At 50.5% G+C, this 26,523-nt stretch overlaps 1 protein-coding gene across 2 annotated transcripts in view; it reads right to left on the bottom strand.

The window, feature by feature from the left end:
• LOC141103931 (uncharacterized) overlaps positions 1–14,376 on the bottom strand; it is a 44,659-nt gene extending 30,283 nt beyond the window's left edge. The window contains exon 1 of one of the 2 annotated variants that reach the window (XM_073594016.1): positions 14,347–14,376. The gene's annotated coding sequence lies outside the window, so the exon portion shown is untranslated. Of the gene's footprint in view, positions 1–14,204; positions 14,322–14,346 lie in introns of those variants that run through there. The other variant, XM_073594015.1, reaches the window with a different exon arrangement.
• Positions 14,377–26,523: the final 12,147 nt, after the last annotated feature.

Genomic DNA, 26,523 nt, shown 5'->3' with positions numbered 1-26,523 from the left:
ATGTGACTGTAGGGATGGTGTGTGACTGTAGGGATGATGGTGTGACTGTAGGGATGATGTGACTGTAGGGATGGTGTGTGACTGTAGGGATGATGTGTGACTGTAGGGATGATGTGACTGTAGGGATGATGTGTGACTGTAGGGATGATGTGTGACTGTAGGGATGGTGTGTGACTGTAGGGATGATGTGACTGTAGGGATGATGTGTGACTGTAGGGATGATGTGACTGTAGGGATGATGTGTGACTGTAGGGATGATGTGTGACTGTAGGGATGATGTGACTGTAGGGATGATGGTGTGACTGTAGGGATGATGTGTGACTGTAGGGATGATGTGTGACTGTAGGGATGATGTGTGACTGTAGGGATGGTGTGTGACTGTAGGGATGGTGTGTGACTGTAGGGATGGTGTGTGACTGTAGGGATGATGTGTGACTGTAGGGATGATGTGACTGTAGGGATGATGTGTGACTGTAGGGATGATGTGTGACTGTAGGGATGATGTGTGACTGTAGGGATGATGTGACTGTAGGGATGATGTGTGACTGTAGGGATGATGATGTGACTGTAGGGATGATGTGTGACTGTAGGGATGATGTGACTGTAGGGATGGTGTGTGACTGTAGGGATGATGTGTGACTGTAGGGATGATGTGACTGTAGGGATGGTGTGTGACTGTAGGGATGATGTGACTGTAGGGATGATGTGACTGTAGGGATGGTGTGTGACTGTAGGGATGATGTGTGACTGTAGGGATGATGTGACTGTAGGGATGGTGTGTGACTGTAGGGATGATGTGTGACTGTAGGGATGATGTGACTGTAGGGATGATGTGTGACTGTAGGGATGATGTGTGACTGTAGGGATGGTGTGTGACTGTAGGGATGATGTGACTGTAGGGATGATGTGTGACTGTAGGGATGATGTGACTGTAGGGATGATGTGTGACTGTAGGGATGATGTGTGACTGTAGGGATGATGTGTGACTGTAGGGATGGTGTGTGACTGTAGGGATGATGTGTGACTGTAGGGATGATGTGACTGTAGGGATGATGTGACTGTAGGGATGATGTGTGACTGTAAGGATGATGTGTGACTGTAGGGATGGTGTGTGACTGTAGGGATGATGTGACTGTAGGGATGATGTGTGACTGTAGGGATGATGTGACTGTAGGGATGATGTGTGACTGTAGGGATGATGTGTGACTGTAGGGATGATGTGTGACTGTAGGGATGATGTGACTGTAGGGATGATGTGTGACTGTAGGGATGATGATGTGACTGTAGGGATGATGATGTGACTGTAGGGATGATGTGTGACTGTAGGGATGATGTGTGACTGTAGGGATGATGTGTGACTGTAGGGATGATGTGACTGTAGGGATGATGTGTGACTGTAGGGATGATGATGTGACTGTAGGGATGATGATGTGACTGTAGGGATGATGTGTGACTGTAGGGATGATGTGACTGTAGGGATGATGTGACTGTAGGGATGATGTGACTGTAGGGATGATGATGTGACTGTAGGGATGATGATGTGACTGTAGGGATGATGTGTGACTGTAGGGATGATGTGACTGTAGGGATGGGGTGTGACTGTAGGGATGATGTGACTGTAGGGATGATGTGTGACTGTAGGGATGATGTGTGACTGTAGGGATGATGTGTGACTGTAGGGATGATGTGACTGTAGGGATGGTGTGTGACTGTAGGGATGATGTGTGACTGTAGGGATGATGTGACTGTAGGGATGATGTGTGACTGTAGGGATGATGTGTGACTGTAGGGATGATGTGACTGTAGGGATGATGTGACTGTAGGGATGATGTGTGACTGTAAGGATGATGTGTGACTGTAGGGATGGTGTGTGACTGTAGGGATGATGTGACTGTAGGGATGATGTGTGACTGTAGGGATGATGTGACTGTAGGGATGATGTGTGACTGTAGGGATGATGTGTGACTGTAGGGATGATGTGTGACTGTAGGGATGATGTGACTGTAGGGATGGTGTGTGACTGTAGGGATGGGGTGTGACTGTAGGGATGATGTGTGACTGTAGGGATGATGTGACTGTAGGGATGATGTGTGACTGTAGGGATGATGTGTGACTGTAGGGATGATGTGTGACTGTAGGGATGATGTGTGACTGTAGGGATGATGTGTGACTGTAGGGATGATGATGTGACTGTAGGGATGGTGTGTGACTGTAGGGATGATGTGACTGTAGGGATGATGTGTGACTGTAGGGATGATGTGTGACTGTAGGGATGGTGTGTGACTGTAGGGATGATGTGACTGTAGGGATGGTGTGTGACTGTAGGGATGATGTGACTGTAGGGATGATGTGTGACTGTAGGGATGATGTGTGACTGTAGGGATGATGTGACTGTAGGGATGGTGTGTGACTGTAGGGATGATGTGTGACTGTAGGGATGATGTGACTGTAGGGATGATGTGACTGTAGGGATGATGTGTGACTGTAAGGATGATGTGTGACTGTAGGGATGGTGTGTGACTGTAGGGATGATGTGACTGTAGGGATGATGTGTGACTGTAGGGATGATGTGACTGTAGGGATGATGTGTGACTGTAGGGATGATGTGTGACTGTAGGGATGATGTGTGACTGTAGGGATGATGTGACTGTAGGGATGATGTGTGACTGTAGGGATGATGATGTGACTGTAGGGATGATGATGTGACTGTAGGGATGATGTGTGACTGTAGGGATGGTGTGTGACTGTAGGGATGATGTGTGACTGTAGGGATGATGTGACTGTAGGGATGATGTGTGACTGTAGGGATGATGATGTGACTGTAGGGATGATGATGTGACTGTAGGGATGATGTGTGACTGTAGGGATGATGTGACTGTAGGGATGATGTGACTGTAGGGATGATGTGACTGTAGGGATGATGATGTGACTGTAGGGATGATGATGTGACTGTAGGGATGATGTGTGACTGTAGGGATGATGTGACTGTAGGGATGGGGTGTGACTGTAGGGATGATGTGACTGTAGGGATGATGTGTGACTGTAGGGATGATGTGTGACTGTAGGGATGATGTGTGACTGTAGGGATGATGTGACTGTAGGGATGGTGTGTGACTGTAGGGATGATGTGTGACTGTAGGGATGATGTGACTGTAGGGATGATGTGTGACTGTAGGGATGATGTGTGACTGTAGGGATGATGTGACTGTAGGGATGATGTGACTGTAGGGATGATGTGTGACTGTAAGGATGATGTGTGACTGTAGGGATGGTGTGTGACTGTAGGGATGATGTGACTGTAGGGATGATGTGTGACTGTAGGGATGATGTGACTGTAGGGATGATGTGTGACTGTAGGGATGATGTGTGACTGTAGGGATGATGTGTGACTGTAGGGATGATGTGACTGTAGGGATGGTGTGTGACTGTAGGGATGGGGTGTGACTGTAGGGATGATGTGTGACTGTAGGGATGATGTGACTGTAGGGATGATGTGTGACTGTAGGGATGATGTGTGACTGTAGGGATGATGTGTGACTGTAGGGATGATGTGTGACTGTAGGGATGATGTGTGACTGTAGGGATGATGATGTGACTGTAGGGATGGTGTGTGACTGTAGGGATGATGTGACTGTAGGGATGATGTGTGACTGTAGGGATGATGTGTGACTGTAGGGATGGTGTGTGACTGTAGGGATGATGTGACTGTAGGGATGGTGTGTGACTGTAGGGATGATGTGACTGTAGGGATGATGTGTGACTGTAGGGATGATGTGTGACTGTAGGGATGATGTGTGACTGTAGGGATGATGTGTGACTGTAGGGATGATGTGTGACTGTAGGGATGATGTGTGACTGTAGGGATGATGTGACTGTAGGGATGGTGTGTGACTGTAGGGATGATGTGACTGTAGGGATGATGTGTGACTGTAGGGATGATGTGTGACTGTAGGGATGTTGTGTGACTGTAGGGATGATGTGACTGTAGGGATGATGTGTGACTGTAGGGATGATGTGTGACTGTAGGGATGATGTGTGACTGTAGGGATGACGTGTGACTGTAGGGATGATGTTCTTAGGGTCATAGTCACCATTTTTCTTCCTCCAAACACGGTGAGTCTTCCTCCTCATGAAGACACAAGTACAGTCAGGCCAATGAACATCTAAATGATTCAGAGAAGGAGAAAGTTCTGTGGTCAGATGAGACCAAAATTCAGATCTTTGGCATCAACTCGACTCGCGGTGCTTGGAGGAAGAACAATGGTGACTATGACCCTAAGACAATGGATGGGGCCATGTATTGTAAGATCTTGGAGGAGAACCTTCTTCCCTCATCCAGAACACTGAAGATGGGTCATGGATGGGTCTTCCAGCATGACAATGACCCAAAACATATCACCAAGGCAACAAAGGAGGGGCTCAAGAAGAAGCACATGAAGGTCATGGAGTGTCCTATCCAGTCTCCAGACCTTAATCCTATAGAAAATGTATGGAGGAGCTGAAAACTTCGAGATGTCAAGAAACCTTCAGGATTTAGAGAAGATCTGTAAAGAAGAGAAAATCCCTCCTGAGATGTGTGGAAACTGATCACCACCTACAAGAAACGTCTGACCTCTGTGATCACCAACAAGGGTTTCTCCATCAACTACTAAGGGGAGCAAATACTTATTTTACTCCATTTATAACATTTGTATTGTGTGATTTTTCTGGATTTTTGGTTGATATTCTGTCTCTATCATATAAAATACACCTATGATAACAATGATAGACCCGTCACACATGGATTTAAATCCCTACACACCCCACTGGCTCCATTTCTTGATAATCCTCCCCCTCCCCCTCCCCCCGGGTCTTCATCCTCATGATTGGTGGACTAATAAGGGTTTGATACGAATAGCAGATCTCCGTGTCCATTGAGGTGTTTTGCCCTTCAGGAGAAGTCCCATCCCCCCAACACAGAACTATATCGCTACACGCAGATGGCGCATTTCTTGGCGACATTGGAATCGCACCTCTGAACTGACCACATATCAAATAAATGACAGGATTTTCTAAATGCAAAAATGGGAGCCGGATGTAGAAACCAGGAATGTGAAGAGTGAAGTAGAATGGTAGAGCGCGCATGCAGATCAGAGATTAATACCTCCTGATAGAGGCCAATTCTAAAGTCTTGATGGGGTGGTTCATCACAACATTGTGAGATGGGAATGAGGAACACCTACTAACAAAGGTATGTAGGCATAGGACACGCCCCCTGCCTCGCCCCCTTTAAGGAGAATTGTCCAAAAAAAGGTTCATTAAATCAACAAGGACTTTTTTAGCACTAATATTCCTTTATATCGGCTTTTAAAATGTAGAAATGAAGCAAATTAGAATTTGGAGGAAAGGTTTAGTGCATTTTATATACAACTATAGAGATCAGAGCAAAATGAGGAGGAATGAGGAGGAATGAGGAGGAATGAGGAGGAATGAGGGACAAATGAGGAATGAGGGACAAATGAGGAGGAATGAGGGACAAATGAGGAATGAGGGACAAATGAGGAGGAATGAGGAGGAATGAGGAGGAATGAGGGACAAATGAGGAGGAATGAGGGACAAATGAGGAATGAGGGACAAATGAGGAGGAATGAGGAGGAATGAGGGACAAATGAGGAATGAGGGACAAATGAGGAGGAATGAGGAGGAATGAGGGACAAATGAGGAATGAGGGACAAATGAGGAATGAGGGACAGATGAGGAGGAATGAGGAGGAATGAGGAGGAATGAGGGACAAATGAGGAATGAGGGACAGATGAGGAGGAATGAGGGACAAATGAGGAGGAATGAGGGACAAATGAGGAATGAGGGACAAATGAGGAGGAATGAGGGACAGATGAGGAGGAATGAGGGACAAATGAGGAGGAATGAGGGACAAATGAGGAGGAATGAGGGACAGATGAGGAATGAGGGACAAATGAGGAGGAATGAGGGACAAATGAGGAGGAATGAGGGACAAATGAGGAATGAGGGACAAATGAGGAGGAATGAGGGACAGATGAGGAGGAATGAGGGACAAATGAGGTGGAATGAGGGACAAATGAGGAGGAATGAGGGACAGATGAGGAGGAATGAGGGACAAATGAGGAATGAGGGACAGATGAGGAGGAATGAGGGACAGATGAGGAGGAATGAGGGACAAATGAGGAATGAGGGACAAATGAGGAGGAATGAGGGACAGATGAGGAGGAATGAGGGACAAATGAGGAATGAGGGACAAATGAGGAATGAGGGACAGATGAGGAGGAATGAGGGACAAATGAGGAGGAATGAGGGACAAATGAGGAGGAATGAGGGACAAATGAGGAGGAATGAGGGCCAAATGAGGAATGAGGGACAAATGAGGAGGAATGAGGGACAGATGAGGAGGAATGAGGGACAAATGAGGAATGAGGGACAAATGAGGAATGAGGGACAGATGAGGAGGAATGAGGGACAAATGAGGAGGAATGAGGGACAAATGAGGAGGAATGAGGGACAAATGAGGAGGAATGAGGGCCAAATGAGGAATGAGGGACAAATGAGGAGGAATGAGGGACAGATGAGGAGGAATGAGGGACAAATGAGGAATGAGGGACAAATGAGGAATGAGGGACAGATGAGGAGGAATGAGGGACAAATGAGGAGGAATGAGGGACAAATGAGGAGGAATGAGGGACAAATGAGGAGGAATGAGGGACAAATGAGGAGGAATGAGGGACAAATGAGGAATGAGGGACAGATGAGGAGGAATGAGGGACAGATGAGGAATGAGGGACAAATGAGGAGGAATGAGGGACAAATGAGGAGGAATGAGGGACAGATGAGGAGGAATGAGGGACAAATGAGGAGGAATGAGGGACAAATGAGGAATGAGGGACAAATGAGGAGGAATGAGGGACAGATGAGGAGGAATGAGGGACAAATGAGGAATGAGGGCCAAATGAGGAGGAATGAGGGCCAAATGAGGAATGAGGGACAAATGAGGAGGAATGAGGGACAGATGAGGAGGAATGAGGGACAAATGAGGAATGAGGGACAGATGAGGAGGAATGAGGGACAGATGAGGAGGAATGAGGGACAAATGAGGAGGAATGAGGGACAAATGAGGAGGAATGAGGGACAGATGAGGAATTAGGGACAAATGAGGAGGAATGAGGGACAAATGAGGAGGAATGAGGGACAGATGAGGAATGAGGGACAAATGAGGAGGAATGAGGGACAAATGAGGAATGAGGGACAAATGAGGAGGAATGAGGGACAAATGAGGAGGAATGAGGGACAGATGAGGAGGAATGAGGGACAAATGAGGAATGAGGGACAGATGAGGAGGAATGAGGGACAGATGAGGAGGAATGAGGGACAAATGAGGAGGAATGAGGGACAAATGAGGAATGAGGGACAAATGAGGAGGAATGAGGGACAGATGAGGAGGAATGAGGGACAAATGAGGAATGAGGGCCAAATGAGGAGGAATGAGGGCCAAATGAGGAATGAGGGACAAATGAGGAGGAATGAGGGACAGATGAGGAGGAATGAGGGACAAATGAGGAATGAGGGACAAATGAGGAATGAGGGACAGATGAGGAGGAATGAGGGACAAATGAGGAGGAATGAGGGACAAATGAGGAGGAATGAGGGACAAATGAGGAGGAATGAGGGACAAATGAGGAGGAATGAGGGACAAATGAGGAATGAGGGACAGATGAGGAGGAATGAGGGACAAATGAGGAATGAGGGACAAATGAGGAGGAATGAGGGACAAATGAGGAGGAATGAGGGACAAATGAGGAGGAATGAGGGACAGATGAGGAGGAATGAGGGACAAATGAGGAATGAGGGACAGATGAGGAGGAATGAGGGACAAATGAGGAATGAGGGACAAATGAGGAGGAATGAGGGACAAATGAGGAGGAATGAGGGACAGATGAGGAGGAATGAGGGACAAATGAGGAGGAATGAGGGACAAATGAGGAATGAGGGACAAATGAGGAGGAATGAGGGACAGATGAGGAGGAATGAGGGACAAATGAGGAATGAGGGCCAAATGAGGAGGAATGAGGGCCAAATGAGGAATGAGGGACAAATGAGGAGGAATGAGGGACAGATGAGGAGGAATGAGGGACAAATGAGGAATGAGGGACAGATGAGGAGGAATGAGGGACAGATGAGGAGGAATGAGGGACAAATGAGGAGGAATGAGGGACAAATGAGGAGGAATGAGGGACAGATGAGGAATTAGGGACAAATGAGGAGGAATGAGGGACAAATGAGGAGGAATGAGGGACAGATGAGGAATGAGGGACAAATGAGGAGGAATGAGGGACAAATGAGGAATGAGGGACAGATGAGGAGGAATGAGGGACAGATGAGGAGGAATGAGGGACAAATGAGGAGGAATGAGGGACAAATGAGGAGGAATGAGGGACAGATGAGGAATTAGGGGACAAATGAGGAGGAATGAGGGACAAATGAGGAGGAATGAGGGACAAATGAGGAATGAGGGACAAATGAGGAGGAATGAGGGACAAATGAGGAGGAATGAGGGACAGATGAGGAGGAATGAGGGACAAATGAGGAATGAGGGACAGATGAGGAGGAATGAGGGACAAATGAGGAATGAGGGACAAATGAGGAGGAATGAGAGACAAATGAGGAGGAATGAGGGACAGATGAGGAGGAATGAGGGACAAATGAGGAGGAATGAGGGACAAATGAGGAATGAGGGACAGATGAGGAGGAATGAGGGACAAATGAGGAATGAGGGACAAATGAGGAGGAATGAGAGACAAATGAGGAGGAATGAGGGACAGATGAGGAGGAATGAGGGACAAATGAGGAGGAATGAGGGACAAATGAGGAATGAGGGATAAATGAGGAGGAATGAGGGACAGATGAGGAGGAATGAGGGACAAATGAGGAATGAGGGCCAAATGAGGAGGAATGAGGGCCAAATGAGGAATGAGGGACAAATGAGGAGGAATGAGGGACAGATGAGGAGGAATGAGGGACAAATGAGGAATGAGGGACAGATGAGGAGGAATGAGGGACAGATGAGGAGGAATGAGGGACAGATGAGGAGGAATGAGGGACAAATGAGGAGGAATGAGGGACAGATGAGGAATGAGGGACAAATGAGGAGGAATGAGGGACAAATGAGGAGGAATGAGGGACAAATGAGGAATGAGGGACAAATGAGGAGGAATGAGGGACAAATGAGGAATGAGGGACAAATGAGGAGGAATGAGGGACAAATGAGGAGGAATGAGGGACAGATGAGGAGGAATGAGGGACAAATGAGGAATGAGGGACAGATGAGGAATGAGGGACAAATGAGGAGGAATGAGGGACAAATGAGGAATGAGGGACAAATGAGGAGGAATGAGGGACAAATGAGGAGGAATGAGGGACAAATGAGGAGGAATGAGGGACAGATGAGGAGGAATGAGGGACAAATGAGGAGGAATGAGGGACAAATGAGGAATGAGGGACAAATGAGGAGGAATGAGGGACAGATGAGGAGGAATGAGGGACAAATGAGGAATGAGGGCAAATGAGGAGGAATGAGGGCCAAATGAGGAATGAGGGACAAATGAGGAGGAATGAGGGACAGATGAGGAGGAATGAGGGACAGATGAGGAGGAATGAGGGACAAATGAGGAGGAATGAGGGACAGATGAGGAGGAATGAGGGACAAATGAGGAATGAGGGACAGATGAGGAGGAATGAGGGACAGATGAGGAGGAATGAGGGACAAATGAGGTGGAATGAGGGACAAATGAGGTGGAATGAGGGACAAATGAGGAGGAATGAGGGACAAATGAGGAGAAATGAGGGACAAATGAGGAGGAATGAGGGACAAATGAGGAGGAATGAGGGACAGATGAGGAGGAATGAGGGACAGATGAGGAGGAATGAGAGACAAATGAGGAGGAATGAGGGACAGATGAGGAGGAATGAGGGACAAATGAGGAATGAGGGACAAATGAGGAGGAATGAGGGACAAATGAGGAGGAATGAGGGACAAATGAGGAATGAGGGACAGATGAGGAGGAAAGAGGGACAAATGAGGAATGAGGGACAAATGAGGAGGAATGAGGGACAAATGAGGAGGAATGAGGGACAAATGAGGAATGAGGGACAAATGAGGAGGAATGAGGGACAAATGAGGGACAAATGAGGAGGAATGAGGGACAAATGAGGAGGAATGAGGGACAGATGAGGAGGAATGAGGGACAAATGAGGAGGAATGAGGGACAAATGAGGAGGAATGAGGGACAGATGAGGAGGAATGAGGGACAAATGAGGAGGAATGAGGGACAAATGAGGAGGAATGAGGGACAAATGAGGAGGAATGAGGGACAGAGGGACATTGCTCCGAATCAGGGACAGTTGGGCGCTATGGGTTCATGGTCCCGGTGAGGGTAGCAACCTATGTCCCGGGGGCCTCCCTGCAGTGCTTCAGAGGATGTGGCATGGATGGCACCATGTTCCTCATATGGTGGACATGCCCGAAAGTGCGAAGGTTCTGGATAGGCACAACTTCATATATTCATTGACCCAAGTCAACCTCATCACCTCTACAGGCACTGATGGGACGCCCAGTGGAGGAGACTCATAACCTTCATATTCGTAGCAGTGGGAATATCCATAGCCAAATCTTGGAAGTCCCCTACGATCCCTTTCCACCTACGAAAATCAAAACTATAACGGATAATGATAAATGAACATCTCTCGGCAATGATAAAATTGCTTTATTCGACAAAATATTGGACCTCTGGATCAACCACTTTTCAGCTGCATTATGAGATGGGATTGGCCTTGGAGTGTTCTTCTCCGGGGATAGAGTGCACCCCCTTCCCTGCACCCCCCGAAACCACCCTCCATTCTTCTGTCCACTCTTTTCCCTTGAATCATGAATTGGCCTTTCCATGGGCCCTCCGACCAATCACAGTCCCTGGGACTACACAGGAGTTCACTTAGTGGGTTAAGTAGATATAGCAGAGGGGGATTTACTGCTTTCCATGTATTGATATAGATCTGTGCAGTCCGAAAGAAGAAAGAAGAAGAATGAAGAAGAATGAAGAAGAACGAGTGCCAAACATCCCTCCTCTCCCTGTTTACCAACCGTCACTCGGCAGCAGCTCGGAGCTCAGGAACTGTCCCACCTCATCCAAGAATTTCCTGTATCACTCCGCTACAATCCACCCTCCGATCCCCATCCCTCCGATCCCCATCCCTCCGATCCCCATCCCTCCGATCCCCATCCCTCCGATCTCTCCGATCCCCATCCCTCCGATCCCCATCCCTCCGATCCCCATCCCTCCAATCTCTCCGATCCCCATCCCTCCGATCCCCATCCCTCCAATCTCTCCGATCCCCATCCCTCCGATCCCCATCCCTCCGATCCCCATCCCTTCAATCTCTCCGATCCCCATCCCTCCGATCCCCATCCCTCCAATCTGTCCGATCCCCATCCCTCCGATCCCCATCCCTCCGATCCCCATCCCTCCAATCTCTCCGATCCCCATCCCTCCGATCCCCATCCCTCCAATCTCTCCGATCCCCATCCCTCCGTTCCCCATCCCTCCGATCCCCATCCCTCCGATCTCTCCGATCCCCATCCCTCCAATCCCCATCCCTCCGATCTCTCCGATCCCCATCCCTCTGATCTCTCCGATCCCCATCCCTCTGATCTCTCCGATCCCCATCCCTCCAATCGCTCCGATCCCCATCCCTCCGATCCCCATCCCTCCGATCACTCCGATCCCCATCCCTCCGATCCCCATCCCTCCGATCTCTCCGATCTCCATCCCTCCGATCCCCATCCCTCCGATCACTCCGATCCCCATCCCTCCGATCCCCATCCCTCCGATCCCCATCCCTCCAATCTCTCCGATCCCCATCCCTCCGATCCCCATCCCTCCGATCTCTCCGATCCCCATCCCTCCAATCCCCATCCCTCCGATCCCCATCCCTCCGATCTCTCCGATCCCCATCCCTCCAATCCCCATCCCTCCGATCTCTCCGATCCCCATCCCGCTGATCTCTCCGATCCCCATCCCTCCGATCCCCATCCCTCTGATCTCTCCGATCCCCATCCCTCTGATCTCTCCGATCCCCATCCCTCCGATCCCCATCCCTCCGATCACTCCGATCCCCATCCCTCTGATCCCCATCCCTCCGATCCCCATCCCTCCAATCTCTCCAATCCCCATCCCTCCGATCACTCCGATCCCCATCCCTCCGATCCCCATCCCCTCGATCTCTCCGATCCCCATCCCTCCGATCCCCATCCCTCCGATCTCTCCGATCCCCATCCCTCCGATCTCTCTGATCCCCATCCCTCCAATCCCCATCCCTCCAATCCCCATCGCTCCAATCCCCATCCCTCCGATCCCCATCCCTCCGATCCCCATCCCTCCGATCTCTCCGATCCCCATCCCTCCGATCTCTCGATCCCCATCCCTCTGATCTCTCCGATCCCCATCCCTCCGATCCCCATCCCCTCGATCTCTCCGATCCCCATCCCTCCGATCCCCATCCCTCCGATCTCTCCGATCCCCATCCCTCCGATCTCTCTGATCCCCATCCCTCCAATCCCCATCCCTCCAATCTCGATCCCTCCGATCCCCATCACTCCGATCCCCATTCCTCCGATCCCCATCCCTCTGATCTCTCCGATCCCCATCCCTCCGATCTCTCCGATCCCCATCCCTCCGATCTCTCCGATCCCCATCCCTCCGATCTCTCTGATCCCCATTCCTCCAATCTCGATTCCTTCCAATCACCATCTCTCCGATCTCTCCGATCCCCATTCCTCCAATCCCCATCCCTCCAATCTCGATCCCTCCGATCCCCATCCCTCTGATCCCCATCCCTTCAATCCCCATCCCTCCAATCTCGATCCCTCCGATCCCCATCCCTCTGATCCCCATCCCTCTGATCCCCATCCCTCCAATCCCCATCCCTCCAATCTCGATCCCTCCGATCCCCATTCCTCCGATCTCTCCGATCCCCATCCCTCCGATCTCTCCAATCCCCATCCCTCCAATCCCCATCCCCTCCAATCTCGATCCCTCCGATCCCCATCTCTCCGATCCCCATTCCTCCAATCCCCATCCCTCCAATCTCGATCCCTCCGATCCCCATCTCTCCGATCCCCATTCCTCCAATCCCCATCCCTCCAATCCCCATCCCTCCAATCTCGATCCCTCCGATCCCCATCTCTCCGATCCCCATTCTGCGATACTAAATATTATTACTGAACATTATGGAAATCTTAGAATAAAATATGCAAAGAATGTTCTGGATGTCATAATAATAAATAGTGAAAGTTTATATGATTTAAAAATATTTCTATTTCTAGAAGTTTTCAGTTGTTGATACAAAGCGAATTAGGAGATTGGGATCTGTGTCTATATACCCTCCCGACACCTATATACCCTCCCGACACCTATATACCCCCCCGGGACTTATATACCCTCCCGACACCTATATACCCCCCCGGGACTTATATACCCTCCCGTCACCTATATACCCCCCAGGACTTATATACCCTCCCGACACCTATATACCACCCGGGACTTATATACCCTCCCGACACCTATATACCCCCCGGGACTTATATACCCTCCTGATACCTATATACCTTCTTGGTGCATCTATATCCTCTTCATGCCTATGTACCCTTCTGTTACCTCCATGCCCTGCTGGTGCCTCTATACCTTCCTAGTATCACAATAATATCCCAGTGCCTATATACCCTCCTCATACCTATATACCTTTCTGTGTCTATATCTCCCCCCCCCCCCCCCCCGCTGCATATATACCCACCTTGTACCTCTACACCCTCCTATTGCCTATATACTGACCTTCTGCCCCTATACCCTCCTAGAATCTCTTGGTGCCTCTATACCTCCTTGTGCCACTATCGATCCTGGGCACCCCTGTACCCTCACAGTGCCTATATATACAGTACTCTAGGTACCCCAATACTCCCCTGGTGCCTCTATACCCTCCTCGCACCTATATATCCTTCCAGTGCCTCTATAAGCACCTACTACCTCTATACCCTCCTGGTACTGGGTGCCCCCTGCACTGGCTACTGATCCTGGAGAAGTTTGTTCCTGGCACAGGGTTGGTAGTTGGAGAAGAACCCTGATAGGTGGCATGAGACTCTCTCCTACCTTCTCCTCCAGTGTGTGGATGGTGATGAGTCCCCAGGAGTGTACTCCTCTCCTCTGTACTCCTCTCCTCTGTACTCCTCTCCTCCCCTCCTCCCTCCTCGCTCTTCCTCTTCCTCCACCCTGAGCCCAGCCCTGTACTCACTGAGCCGCCATTCTCCGCGCCCGGCGCTCTGCGGGTTCAATTCAATTTCACTTCTCCAGGGGAAGGAAGGAGTTAATTAAAGTGACAGTCACCCACATTACTAAATCTTCTCACCTACTGTACAAGCTGAGCAAGGAGTTCATTATCCCCCGGACTGCGCTACGGCCAACGTCTGCTTCACACGCTTTATAGATTTATGGCTTTTAGTTCTCTATTTGTACGTGCGGGATGCGCATGCGAGACTTTCCTGTGCCGGGAATATCTGAGTACAAAGTTATCCAGCACACAGGAAATTTTTTGCAACAAGTGTTGCCAATGTTTGTGTCCAGCAGTGAGATTTTCCCACCACCACTATTCACAGTTCTACCCAAATGTCACAGCGATGATGTCACCCTCCCAGGATGGACGCCCCAAACTAAGACTTTAATTGAAAAAATCGGCGACACAAATGTGACATTCTGCCTGGACCCCTCCCATTGTGAGACGATACTTCTAGAGCCTGTACAGGAATAACCCAACCAGGGAAGCAATAATCGAGATCTTTACCATCTGTGATCTCCGCCCAGGTTACAGAAATGTCAGATATGGGGGGAGGGGAGATATTCCTTTCCCGCCTCCCATCTCTGTCAGGTGCACCTTTTATCTTATTTGTGTACGCCCGCCCTGGGGTGTGTAGTGATACCACGGGGGCGGCGGCACCTGGAATGTTGACCTACAGGTTATGTGTCACCAACCAACCAGAGGAACCGGAATGACCTCTGTACAGCACTGCGGTATATGTCAGAGCTATATAAATGTATAATAATAATAGTGTTTGACTGTGGGGGGAGGGGGACATTAGAGTGTAAGCTCCTCTGTATAGAGACTGATGTGACTGTGGGGGGAGGGGACATTAGAGTGTAAGCTCCTCTGTACAGAGACTGATGTGACTGTGGGGGAGGGGACATTAGAGTGTAAGCTCCTCTGTATAGAGACTGATGTGACTGTGGGGGAGGGGACATTAGAGTGTAAGCTCCTCTGTATAGAGACTGATGTGACTGTGGGGGGGAGGGGACATTAGAGTGTAAGCTCCTCTGTACAGAGACTGATGTGACTGTGGGGGGAGGGGACATTAGAGTGTAAGCTCCTCTGTACAGAGACTGATGTGACTGTGGGGGGAGGGGACATTAGAGTGTAAGCTCCTCTGTACAGAGACTGATGTGACTGTGGGGGAGGGGACATTAGAGTGTAAGCTCCTCTGTATAGAGACTGATGTGACTGTGGGGGGAGGGGACATTAGAGTGTAAGCTCCTCTGTACAGAGACTGATGTGACTGTGGGGGGAGGGGACATTAGAGTGTAAGCTCCTCTGTACAGAGACTGATGTGACTGTGGGGGAGGGGACATTAGAGTGTAAGCTCCTCTGTATAGAGACTGATGTGACTGTGGGGGGGAGGGGACATTAGAGTGTAAGCTCCTCTGTACAGAGACTGATGTGACTGTGGGGGGAGGGGACATTAGAGTGTAAGCTCCTCTGTACAGAGACTGATGTGACTGTGGGGGAGGGGACATTAGAGTGTAAGCTCCTCTGTATAGAGACTGATGTGACTGTGGGGGGAGGGGACATTAGAGTGTAAGCTCCTCTGTATAGAGACTGATGTGACTGTGGGGGAGGGGACATTAGAGTGTAAGCTCCTCTGTATAGAGACTGATGTGACTGTGGGGGGAGGGGACATTAGAGTGTAAGCTCCTCTGTACAGAGACTGATGTGACTGTGGGGGGAGGGGACATTAGAGTGTAAGCTCCTCTGTACAGAGACTGATGTGACTGTGGGGGGAGGGGACATTAGAGTGTAAGCTCCTCTGTACAGAGACTGATGTGACTGTGGGGGGAGGGGACATTAGAGTGTAAGCTCCTCTGTATAGAGACTGATGTGACTGTGGGGGGAGGGGACATTAGAGTGTAAGCTCCTCTGTACAGAGACTGATGTGACTGTGGGGGGAGGGGACATTAGAGTGTAAGCTCCTCTGTACAGAGACTGATGTGACTGTGGGGGAGGGGACATTAGAGTGTAAGCTCCTCTGTACAGAGACTGATGTGACTGTGGGGGGAGGGGACATTAGAGTGTAAGCTCCTCTGTATAGAGACTGATGTGACTGTGGGGGGAGGGGACATTAGAGTGTAAGCTCCTCTGTATAGAGACTGATGTGACTGTGGGGGAGGGGACATTAGAGTGTAAGCTCCTCTGTATAGAGACTGATGTGACTGTGGGGGAGGGGACATTAGAGTGTAAGCTCCTCTGTACAGAGACTGATGTGTGGGGGGAGGGGACATTAGAGTGTAAGCTCCTCTGTACAGAGACTGATGTGACTGTGGGGGAGGGGACATTAGAGTGTAAGCTCCTCTGTACAGAGACTGATGTGACTGTGGGGGAGGGGACATTAGAGTGTAAGCTCCTCTGTACAGAGACTGATGTGACTGTGGGGGAGGGGACATTAGAGTGTAAGCTCCTCTGTACAGAGACTGATGTGACTGTGGGGGGAGGGGACATTAGAGTGTAAGCTCCTCTGTACAGAGACTGATATGACTGTGGGGGAGGGGACATTAGAGTGTAAGCTCCTCTGTATAGAGACTGATGTGACTGTGGGGGAGGGGACATTAGAGTGTAAGCTCCTCTGTATAGAGACTGATGTGACTGTGGGGGGAGGGGACATTAGAGTGTAAGCTCCTCTGTATAGAGACTGATGTGACTGTGGGGGGGAGGGGACATTAGAGTGTAAGCTCCTCTGTACAGAGACTGATGTGACTGTGGGGGGAGGGGACATTAGAGTGTAAGCTCCTCTGTATAGAGACTGATGTGTGGGGGAGGGGACATTAGAGTGTAAGCTCCTCTGTACAGAGACTGATGTGACTGTGGGGGAGGGGACATTAGAGTGTAAGCTCCTCTGTATAGAGACTGATGTGTGGGGGAGGGGACATTAGAGTGTAAGCTCCTCTGTACAGAGACTGATGTGACTGTGGGGGGAGGGGACTTTAGAGTGTAAGCTCCTCTGTATAGAGACTGATGTGACTGTGGGGGGAGGGGACATTAGAGTGTAAGCTCCTCTGTATAGAGACTGATGTGACTGTGGGGGAGGGGACATTAGAGTGTAAGCTCCTCTGTATAGAGACTGATGTGACTGTGGGGGAGGGGACATTAGAGTGTAAGCTCCTCTGTATAGAGACTGATGTGACTGTGGGGGAGGGGACATTAGAGTGTAAGCTCCTCTGTACAGAGACTGATGTGACTGTGGGGGAGGGGACATTAGAGTGTAAGCTCCTCTGTACAGAGACTGATGTGACTGTGGGGGGGAGGGGACATTAGAGTGTAAGCTCCTCTGTACAGAGACTGATGTGACTGTGGGGGGAGGGGACATTAGAGTGTAAGCTCCTCTGTATAGAGACTGATGTGACTGTGGGGGAGGGGACATTAGAGTGTAAGCTCCTCTGTACAGAGACTGATGTGACTGTGGGGGGGAGGGGACATTAGAGTGTAAGCTCCTCTGTACAGAGACTGATGTGACTGTGGAGGAGGGGAAATTAGAGTGTAAGCTCCTCTGTATAGAGACTGATGTGTGGGGGAGGGGACATTAGAGTGTAAGCTCCTCTGTACAGAGACTGATGTGTGGGGGAGGGGACATTAGAGTGTAAGCTCCTCTGTACAGAGACTGATGTGACTGTGGGGGGAGGGGACATTAGAGTGTAAGCTCCTCTGTATAGAGACTGATGTGTGGGGGGAGGGGACATTAGAGTGTAAGCTCCTCTGTACAGAGACTGATGTGACTGTGGGGGGAGGGGACATTAGAGTGTAAGCTCCTCTGTATAGAGACTGATCTGACTGTGTGGGGGGAGGGGACATTAGAGTGTAAGCTCCTCTGTACAGAGACTGATGTGACTGTGGGAGGAGGGGACATTAGAGTGTAAGCTCCTCTGTATAGAGACTGATGTGTGGGGGGGAGGGGACATTAGAGTGTAAGCTCCTCTGTATAGAGACTGATGTGACTGTGGGGGAGGGGACATTAGAGTGTAAGCTCCTCTGTATAGAGACTGATGTGACTGTGGGGGGAGGGGACATTAGAGTGTAAGCTCCTCTGTATAGAGACTGATGTGACTGTGGGGGAGGGGACATTAGAGTGTAAGCTCCTCTGTATAGAGACTGATGTGACTGAGGGGGAGGGGACATTAGAGTGTAAGCTCCTCTGTACAGAGACTGATGTGACTGTGGGGGGAGGGGACATTAGAGTGTAAGCTCCTCTGTACAGAGACTGATGTGACTGTGGGGGGAGGGGACATTAGAGTGTAAGCTCCTCTGTATAGAGACTGATGTGACTGTGGGGGAGGGGACATTAGAGTGTAAGCTTCTCTGTATAGAGACTGATGTGACTGTGGGGGAGGGGACATTAGAGTGTAAGCTCCTCTGTATAGAGACTGATGTGACTGTGGGGGAGGGGACATTAGAGTGTAAGCTTCTCTGTATAGAGACTGATGTGACTGTGGGGGGAGGGGACATTAGAGTGTAAGCTCCTCTGTATAGAGACTGATGTGTGGGGGGAGGGGACATTAGAGTGTAAGCTCCTCTGTATAGAGACTGATGTGACTGTGGGGGGAGGGGACATTAGAGTGTAAGCTCCTCTGTATAGAGACTGATGTGACTGTGGGGGAGGGGACATTAGAGTGTAAGCTCCTCTGTATAGAGACTGATGTGACTGTGGGGGAAGGGACATTAGAGTGTAAGCTCCTCTGTACAGAGACTGATGTGACTGTGGGGGGAGGGGACATTAGAGTGTAAGCTCCTCTGTACAGAGACTGATGTGACTGTGGGGGGAGGGGACATTAGAGTGTAAGTTCCTCTGTACAGAGACTGATGTGACTGTGGGGGGAGGGGACATTAGAGTGTAAGTTCCTCTGTACAGAGACTGATGTGACTGTGGGGGGAGGGGACATTAGAGTGTAAGTTCCTCTGTACAGAGACTGATGTGACTGGGGGGGAGGGGACATTAGAGTGTAAGCTCCTCTGTACAGAGACTGATGTGACTGTGGGGGGAGGGGACATTAGAGTGTAAGCTCCTCTGTATAGAGACTGATGTGATTGTGGGGGGAGGGGACATTAGAGTGTAAGCTCCTCTGTATAGAGACTGATGTGACTGTGGGGGAGGGGACATTAGAGTGTAAGCTCCTCTGTATAGAGACTGATGTGACTGTGGGGGGAGGAGACATTAGAGTGTAAGCTCCTCTGTATAGAGACTGATGTGACTGTGGGGGAGGGGACATTAGAGTGTAAGCTCCTCTGTATAGAGACTGATGTGACTGTGGGGGGAGGGGACATTAGAGTGTAAGCTCCTCTGTATAGAGACTGATGTGACTGTGGGGGGAGGAGACATTAGAGTGTAAGCTCCTCTGTATACAGACTGATGTGACTGTGGGGGGAGGGGACATTAGAGTGTAAGCTCCTCTGTATAGAGACTGATGTGACTGTGGGGGGAGGGGACATTAGAGTGTAAGCTCCTCTGTATAGAGACTGATGTGACTGTGGGGGGGGACATTAGAGTGTAAGCTCCTCTGTATAGAGACTGATGTGACTGTGGGGGGAGGGGACATTAGAGTGTAAGCTCCTCTGTACAGAGACTGATGTGACTGTGGGGGGACGGGACATTAGAGTGTAAGCTCCTCTGTATAGAGACTGATGTGACTGTGGGGGGACGGGACATTAGAGTGTAAGCTCCTCTGTACAGAGACTGATGTGACTGTGGGGGAGGGGACATTAGAGTGTAAGCTCCTCTGTACAGAGACTGATGTGACTGTGGGGGGAGGGGACATTAGAGTGTAAGTTCCTCTGTACAGAGACTGATGTGACTGTGGGGGAGGGGACATTAGAGTGTAAGCTCCTCTGTATAGAGACTGATGTGATTGTGGAGGAGGGGACATTAGAGTGTAAATTGTTTTTATTAAAAAATCATACAAACATTCAGCTCATTAATAAAAACATATTTACACAAAAATAAACAACAACTATACAAAATAAGCGTGCTTACATCAGCAAGTAAAGAAAAACGTTTCCTGACAAGATAACATATTAAGAAACATTTTTTAAATGACAAGAAAAAAGAGACTACAAACCCCGAACCTCAACTTATACACAATCCAGGCTAAGAAACATTTTGAGATTTAATCGCCATCAGGATGCGATTTCAAAATCCCCCATTAACCCCTCCCCCCACTTCATTCACCCCTCCCTCAACATCATTCACCCCTCCCCCCACTTCATTCACCCCTCCCCCAACATCATTCACCCCGACTTCCAGAACATTCAACTTGCATTCTGCACCAGCCACCCTCATTCCCTTTCCACCTCCCCCTCCATCATCATCCAATCCATCCCTCACTCTACCCCTCGGTGTCTGCCGACCTCCAGCTGCACTTCTGTCATACCGAGGAGGAGAGGTTGGCACCAACATATACGCTGGTCCAGCACCCTCCACTGCCTTCACTACACTAGGAGAAACAATAAGTGCAGACACAGACTTGACAACCACACTTTCTGACACTGACTGGGAAACCACAGACTGGGGGGGGATACTGACACCACAGACTGGGGGGACACTGACACCACAGACTGGGGGGACACCGACACCACAGACTGGGGGGACACCGACACCACAGACTGGGGGGACACCTACACCACAGACTGGAAAGACACTAACACCACAGACTGGGGGGACACTGACACCATAGACTGGGGGGACACTGACACCACAGACTGGGGGGACACTGACACCGCAGACTGGGGGGACACTGACACCACAGAGGGCCTCACAGACACAGATTCTGATGGGACAGAGACACTAGGATCCCCTGGTACAACCTCCGCCAAGCCAGACTCTTCACCATCCAGACGGAAGAATTCCTCCACTAACTCGCTTATTGTGCAAAGCCTCAGGGCACCGGCTATAAGGGTGACCAACCTTATCACATAGGTTACATTTAATGATGTTACAGTCCCTGGCCAGAAACCCCAGTTCCTGACACAAAGAACATTTCTGTTCTAGACATTTAGAGGAGAAATGTCCCTTGACTCCACATTTATGGCACAGCTTAGGTTGACCAGGGTAGAAGACAGTAAAGGCAGAGGAGGGCAAATGCTGGACCACATTCCCATGCACACTCAACCTCATTGACACCGACCACCCACCCGTCCAGATTCCTCTATCATCCTCAATCTTTTTTAGGGGACACAATGTTTCACCAAACTTCCTCAACCAGACCCATAAATCCTCGGGGGGTATAGACTCATTCCTTGTCAGGATAGTCACATCCTTAATCAAAGGCTGACGTGAGACAACTTTGGGAACAAGTCCCTTCCGGTCCGGCTGGTCCCAATATACATGCTCAAACATCTCCCAAAACAGATCCAGTGATTCTGGACGCACAACTGATAAATCATATTCATAGGAACCAGCCAGACTGATAAGAGCATAAATATCCTCTGCCTTAAATCCCATGGCTAGGATCTTATCCACAACCTCCCTCCTGATAGGTGGAATACCTCCTCCTTCCCACCTGAGCTGTACCACATTCCTGCGTTTAATGGAAGAGGGTGCGTTAGGTGAAAGTCATACAACTGGCTCCCTTCATCCAGCAGCAGCATGACTTTGTCCCAACACAGCCTTAGCATAACTCCTAACTGGTACAGATGAAACAATAACTGGCTGCATAGGAACCTCCGAAATCTGGTTTGGTAAATTACCCACCACTTGATCCTCCCTCCCCCCCCAGCACAAGAATTCCACTCACCATAGTCCCAGAAGTACCACAGATACCAGCAGTCCGGTCATCAAGTAAAGTCTTCTGTTTAGAAAAAACACCAGCTGTTTCAGCGTTCATACGGCCCTCCTGCTCTGCAGTTTCATTGTTCATGCGACATTCCTGCTCTGCACTGTTAGTGTCCATGTGGGACTCCTCACAGCCAGCAGAAACTTCTCTGCCTGGACACATGCCATCTCTTCCTGCATTCCCATGATCCTCATCTGATGGGTTGGTGCCACTCAAGGGAGATTCCATTTCTGTAATGGCCTGCAGCAATCCGCCATTTTCCTCAACCTCCTCCTGAGATGACCCAGGCTGCTGGGGAGGGAGGGGGGCAGATACTGACTCAGGTGCAACAGATCTTGAGACAGGGGTAGTACTGGGGCCACCATGTGAAGCCACTTTCTTAACCCCCATCCATACTGTCGCCGTTGCTCTGGTATCCACCCTCTGGTTGTTCCTGGCACAGGAACTTTCCTTCATCTGTTGGAATCTCTCCTCATTCTCACACTTTTCTCTGAACACACCGCTGCTCTCCATCAGAGAGACAACCAACTTCTCCTGCTTTTTCAATGCCTCTTCCAGAGGCTTCAGCTTGGAGACTTCCCTCTTACTGTTTCCAGACTTACTATGCAGAGATTTCTTTTTCTGAAGATCTTCTGTTATAACAGGAAGCTTCTGTTCCTCCTTAGCAATGCGGCAAAGTCTGTTCACCACTCTATCCTGGAGGACAGGTAAGGATTCCTCATGCATAGGGACAGGCCCAGGATCCATTGCAGCTTGAGTACATGGAGTAGGCCTCAGTGCCTCTGGAGAGCCTCCACCATTGTCTTCCCCAATATGGTCCATGTTTGCCTGGGAAAAGCCTGCATGAGAGGCCCCAGGCTTGCTGAGATTACAATAGATTGAGCCAACAGCACCACCCTCTGGTACAGAGACTGATGTGACTGGGGGAGGGGACATTAGAGTGTAAGCTCCTCTGTACAGAGACTGATGTGATTGGCTCAGTGATCTCTGTACAGCACTACGGTATATGTCAGAGCTATATAAATGTATAATAATAATAGTGTGTGACTGTGGGGGAGGGGGCATTAGAGTGTAAGCTCCTCTGTACAGAGCCTGATGTGATTGGCTCAGTGTTTGATGGAATGATGAGGTCAGTTCACCCAGGGTGAAAACTCTGGAAAAAACAAGTCACCCCATAAGTGGTCCCTATAGGTGCTGGGCGCGGTGTAGGAGGTTCTGACCTAAAATGAGCACCCCACAAGTTATCACATATTGCAGGCACTGGGGACAAAAACACACAAACTGCTGAGAGACACAGCTTGAGAATCCAGGTCTTCAGAGGATGCCTATGGGGTCCGTTTCATAATGGAGGGTGTGATGGGGCTACATGTGTAAGGGGGGCTCTGATGTGAACCTAGCCTCAAGGAGGGTCTAGGATGGAGACACCTTTTGCAAGGGGTTAGTAGATGTAAAGAAGGAGGAGAGGGGAGGGAGGAGCTCTGATCAGGATTTTTTCAGCCCCCAAATATTTGTAAAATATATGGCGGACCCTTGTAGTGAGATTCTGGAGCCCCCTATCCGGGCCATCTATTGCTCTCCCACCATATCATGACCTGTATTATATCGCCCTCTGGTGGTGGATGAGAGGAAGACTGAAGATGGAGGGATATAGGGGTGAAGGGGGTTACATTTCCTGGCAGGTTTCTTTTTTTCGTTCTGTTTCTGTATTTATCCCACCACCCCACATGGGGAGATCTTTCTCTCATTTCCTGTCCTGTGACACCTGTGGAAGAAATGGGGGGGGACATCATCAGGACAGGAAGACCCCAACGGACATTGTGATCCTCCCGCACTCCCCTACAATACGTTTATCCTTCGGGTGGAGTAGGAAACGTTGGACCTCCTGACAGTTTTTTCTATTTTTTTCTGTCCTGCTGGGAAACATTTCCTTTGCTTCCTGTCCCAGGATTACAACAGGAAGTGAGAGAAAATCATCTCTTAGTTGTCACCGAAGAGGTGAAGATTCCTCCTCAATTCCTGTCCTGGCGACAATGACATACGGATCACCACTAGGGGGAGCCTCTGGAAATCTGTCCGTGAACTCCAAGTAATAAAATATGGAACAGCAATGCTGGATATAGCAATATAAATGTCCTCCAGTAGGGGTCAGCACTGGTCAGAAAGAACCCTTCAGTATGGAGCATCTCCCATCCTCCGGGGTCTATGGAGCATCTCCCATCCTCCGGGGTCTATGGAGCATTTCCCATCCTCCGGGGTCTCTGGAGCATCTCCCATCCTCCGGGGTCTCTGGAGCATCTCCCATCCTCCGGGGGCCAAGGAACATCCCCCATCCTCCGGGGTCTCTGGAACATCTTCCATCCTCCGGGGTCTATGGAGCATCTCCCATCCTCCAGGGTCTCTGGAGCATCTCCTATCCTCCGGGGTCTATGGAGCATCTCCCATCCTCCAGGGTCTCTGGAGCATCTCCCATCCTCCAGGGTCTCTGGAGCATTCCCCATCCTCAGGGGTCTCTGGAGCATTCCCCATCCTCAGGGGTCTATGGAGCATCTCCCATCCTCCGGGGTCTCTGGAGCATCTCCCATCCTCCGGGGTCTATGGAACATCCCCCATCCTCCGGGGTCTCTGGAACATCTCCCATCCTCCAGGGTCTCTGGAGCATCTCCTATCATCCGGGGTCTATGGAGCATCTCCCATCCTCCAGGGTCTCTGGAGCATCTCCCATCCTCCAGGGTCTCTGGAGCATTCCCCATCCTCAGGGGTCTCTGGAGCATTCTCCATCCTCAGGGGTCTATGGAGCATCTCCCATCCTCCGGGGTCTATGGAGCATCTCCCATCCTCCTGGGTCTCTCGAACATTTCCCATCCTCCGGGGTCTATGGAGCATCTCCCATCCTCCGGGGTCTATGGAGCATCTCCCATCCTCCGGGGTCTATGGAGCATCTCCCATCCTCCTGGGTCTCTCGAACATTTCCCATCCTCCGGGGTCTATGGAGCATCTCCCATCCTCCGGGGTCTCCGGAGCATCTCCCATCCTTCGGGGTCTCTGGAGCATCTCCCATCCTCCGGGATCTATGGAGCATCTTCCATCCTCGGGGTCTCTGGAGCATCTCCCATCCTCCGGGGTCTCCGGAGCATCTCCCATTCTTTGGGGTCTCTGGAGCATCTCCCATCCTCCAGGGTCTATGGAGCATCTCCCATCCTCTGGGGTCTCTGGAGCATCTCCCATCCTCCGGGGTCTCTGGAGCATCTCCCATCCTCCGGGGTCTCTGGAGCATCTCCCATCCTCCGGGGTTTATAGAGCATCCCCCATGCTCCGGGGTCTATAGAGCATCTCCAATCCTCCGGGGTCTATGGAGCATCTCCCATCCTCCTGGGTCTCTGGAGAATCTCCCATCCTCCGGGGTCTCTGGAGCATCTCCCATCCTCCAGGGTCTATGGAGCATCTCCCATCCTCCGGTGTCTATGGAGAATCTCCCATTCTCCGGTGTCTATGGAAAATCTCCCATCCTCCGGAGTCTATGGAGCATCTCCCATCCTCCGGTGTCTATGGAGAATCTCCCATCCTCCGGTGTCTATAGAACATCTCCCATCCTCCAGGGTCTCTGGAGCATCTCCCATCCTCCGGGGTCTATGGAGCATCTCCCATCCTCCGGGGTCTATGGAGCATCTCCCATCCCCAGGGGTCTCTGGAACATTTCCCATCCTCTGGGGTCTCTGGAGCATCTCTCATCCTCCGGGGTCTCTGGAGCATTGCCCATCCTCAGGGGTCCATGGAGCATCTCCCATCCTCCGGGTCTATGGAGCATCTCCCATCCTCCAGGGTCTCTGGAGCATCTCCCATCCTCCGGGGTCTATGGAGCATCTCCCATCCTCCGGGGTCTATGGAGCATCTCCCATCCCCAGGGGTCTCTGGAACATTTCCCATCCTCTGGGGTCTATGGAGCATCTCCCATCCTCTGGGGTCTCCGGAGCTTCTCCCATCCTTCGGGGTCTCTGGAGCATCTCCCATCCTCCGGGGTACATGGAGCATCTCCCATCCTCCGGGGTCTCTGGAGCATCTCCCATCCTCTGGGGTCTCCGGGGCTTCTCCCATCCTTCGGGGTCTCTGGAGCATCTCCCATCCTCCGGGGGCTATGGAGCATCTCCCATCCTCCAGGGTCTCTGGAGCATCTCCCATCCTCCGGGGTCTACGGAGCATCTCCCATACTTCGGGGTACTGGAGCATCTCCCATCCTCCGGGGTCTCCGGCGCATTTCCCATCCTCCAGTGTCTATGGAGAATCTCCCATCCTCCGGGGTCTATGGAGCATCTCCCATCCTCCGGGGTCTATG

This window comes from Aquarana catesbeiana, linkage group LG07 (assembly GCF_042186555.1).
Source record: "Aquarana catesbeiana isolate 2022-GZ linkage group LG07, ASM4218655v1, whole genome shotgun sequence".
Taxonomy (NCBI): domain Eukaryota; kingdom Metazoa; phylum Chordata; class Amphibia; order Anura; family Ranidae; genus Aquarana; species Aquarana catesbeiana.
Note: the sequence above shows the minus strand (reverse complement) of the source record. Positions and strands in the feature narration are given on the sequence as shown.